Source organism: Procambarus clarkii, chromosome 48, assembly GCF_040958095.1.
Source record: "Procambarus clarkii isolate CNS0578487 chromosome 48, FALCON_Pclarkii_2.0, whole genome shotgun sequence".
Classification (NCBI taxonomy): Eukaryota; Metazoa; Arthropoda; class Malacostraca; order Decapoda; family Cambaridae; genus Procambarus; species Procambarus clarkii.
Window position 1 is genome coordinate 16,018,643 of NC_091197.1, and position 3,136 is coordinate 16,021,778.

The window sequence follows — 3,136 nt, forward strand, 5'->3', positions numbered from 1 at the left end:
TACAAATACAAATAATCGCCAACAGAACCTAAACACCTAACCTAACCTATGCCTATATATGCACAATATGATAATATATAATGATATTAATTTATATTTGAGAAAATTCCTGTTTTGAATGAACAGCATGTAAAAATTTATGAACGCGTCTGGGGGGTCGACCGCTGGATGTAAATTGAATGAGTCGATGACGGGTTGAAAAGGAGTTGATTATGGTTAATATTAGTTTGAGTGGCGACGAGTGAAAAGGGACACATCGGAAGTGTAACTGAAAAACTTCACTACTCGACTCAACTCCTACCGAATAAGAAAGACACTCTATGAGGTCATGTTGATAAACAGTCGGCGTGCTATCACGAGTTTCTTGACAGGAAAAGTGTAAAGTGTTAATACGTATGCGGGAACTTTTATTATTCGTTCGTTGTTTAGCAAGAACCGGAGAGTTTATTTTGGTTATCGGTGATGAAATATAAATAAAGATGAAACCAACACAAACTCCTGATACTTTCGCACGTGACTTTGTGTTTATTCAGGAATCAATATTGTACAGGAAATGCCAGTTGAATACAGGGCCTCTAGTACTTTGCTAAATGTGCATTTTATTAGAGAACTACAGTCCATCATCCAGTGGGATTAATTAGCATTAAAGTGTGGCAGTCAGTGTTAGGACAATCACTGTCCCAACACTGTCTACTAGTCCTGGCTGACTAGTAGACAAGGGATCCCAGCATCCTCGTCCGCAAAGACAAGGTCACCTTCCTACGAGCTGCTTTTAGATGTGAAATAAACTGATAATTTATGTGATTGAATTATATTTGTGATTGGAGATTGTAATGTAAAAAGTGAATTATGCTTTTGCATATAACTAATTCCCTGTCATACCATTACAGGTAGGTGCTTACCGACCGTAGAGGGATAGACCTACACCAGTTTAAGGTACGTGCGTATTACCGTCTGTTTAGCATATATTTTTAATTGCGTATAATTACAAGGCAATGTTCATAATAAAGAAATAGGTGCACCAAAGCGACCTTCTTTGGTCACGATGGCCCTTCAGCTTGCGACTTGGGTCAGGGGGTTCTTTAGGTCAAGTACCATCGTAATGTGGGGCAAAACAATCACATGGAACTATTTAACTGCGTCAATAGTCAATGTATTATATTCTGACGCACTGTTGCGGACTTAAATTTTGCGACTTGTAATATGGATCATATTACTAATTGGGCGAATGTCTAAAGTAAAACGATGCGTAACATTCGTATAGTGTAATAACATTTTCAAGTGTTGTGGTAGAAAGTTCCCGGTAATGAAGGGTAATTAGTTGCAAATTATAACTCATTGTTAAGTAATTGAGGGTATGGACGTACTTTACTATTTCAATTGACCAAAAATTAACAATAGGCGTTACCTTTCTTTTCCTGATAAGGAATTTATTTCACATAATTAGAATACGAATGCCACTGAAGAACAACAAATTGTCAAACTCGTAAAAGTTAAAATACAACTCGGGAAATTTAAAGTTAATAAGTTCTCATTGCAGGACAGGGAAAAGCAAATCATAAAACGCTTCGTTCAGATTTATCGAAGAATAAAGTTGGGCTGTTGAAAGCGAGGCAAGTTAGGGAGTTTATATTAAAAAAATGGACTATTTATACAAGTATTTTGTATCTGTATTGGCGAAATCCTTAATATTTTATCTGCAGCTGAAGAAATTTATAAAAGTGGTGACTAGGAAAAATTAACTTTTTTAATTTGCTTACTAGCAGAGGAAGTTAGTAGACAAAATGGATAAATATAATCCCAACACGGCTCTGTCACCCTGATCATTCAGAAACAATGGTATTCACACTCTGGCACTCTAGTGCACAAATTATCCTCTTGCATAACTGTCGAGAGAGACTTCCTTGCGTGTCGCCAGGCACCTGTGCTGATGAAGGTATAAACCCCTAGAACAGCGTATTACTCTGCCTGGGCGGCAGTTCTGTGGTCTTTGTGGGCGGTGTCAGTATTGTTGTACACACCTGGTCACACTCTTGGCCTGACACAATCATATGCAACTCCTGTCTCCTACAGTGATGTATAATCTTAATGTGGTATGATATCTGTTAAAACACTGTTCAGATGAGTACATAAGCAGCTAGAAAATGTGAGACGGTAAGTTTAAAAACAGCAGTAAACTAATAACCAATATTAACTAATGAAATAATTCCATGAATGAACTGGTTAAAACTGGCAACACTTGTGCAACCAGGCTCCGTGTGGCTCTGCCCGGAGCCAGCAATAACCGGAACTCGCTGGTCACTTCCTATTAAAAACATAACAAAGGTAACTGCAGAAGGCCTATTGGCCCATACGAGGCAGCTCCTATTTATAACCACCCAATCCCACTCGTATACTTGTCCAACCCACGCTCTAAACAATCCAGGGACCCCACCTTCACCACGTTACGCGTCAATTGGTTCCACAATTCGACAACCCTGTTATTGAACCAGTATTTACCAAAGTCTTTCCTAAATCTAAACGTATCCAATTTACACCCATTGTTTCGTGTTCTGTCTTGTGTTGATACTTTCAATACCCTATTAATATCCCCTTTATGTCCATTCACCCACTTGTAAACCTCTTATCATGTCACCCCTAACTCTTCGCCTTTCCAGTGAATGCAACTTAAGCTTTGTTAATCTTTCTTCATATGAAAGATTTCTAATTTTGGAATTAACTTAGTCATCCTACGCTGGACATGTTCGAGTGAATTTATATCCATTCTATAATATGGCGACCAAAACTGAACTGCATAATCTAAATGGGGCCTAACTAGAGCAAGATATAGATTGAGAACCACACCAGGTGTCTTGTTACTAACGCTGCGATTAATAAATCAAAGTGTCCGATTTGCCTTATTATGAACATTTATGCATTGATCCTTTTGTTTTAAATTCTTACTAATCATAACTCCCAGATCCCTTTCGCAATTCGACTTCGCAATCTCAACACCATCTAGCTCGTATCTTGTAACAATATCATAAGAACATAAGAACAAAGGTAACTGCAGAAGGCCTATTGGCCCATACGAGGCAGCTCCTATTCTATAACCACCCAATCCCACTCATATACTTGTCCAACCCGTGCTTGAAAC

At 38.4% G+C, this 3,136-nt stretch overlaps 1 long non-coding RNA gene across 1 annotated transcript; it reads left to right on the forward strand.

Moving 5' to 3' along the window:
- Positions 1-204: 204 nt before the first annotated feature.
- On the forward strand, positions 205-2,578 carry LOC123764914 (uncharacterized). Its single transcript, XR_006773639.2, has 2 exons — positions 205-750; positions 891-2,578. It is a non-coding gene; the product is annotated as an uncharacterized lncRNA (long non-coding RNA).
- Positions 2,579-3,136: the final 558 nt, after the last annotated feature.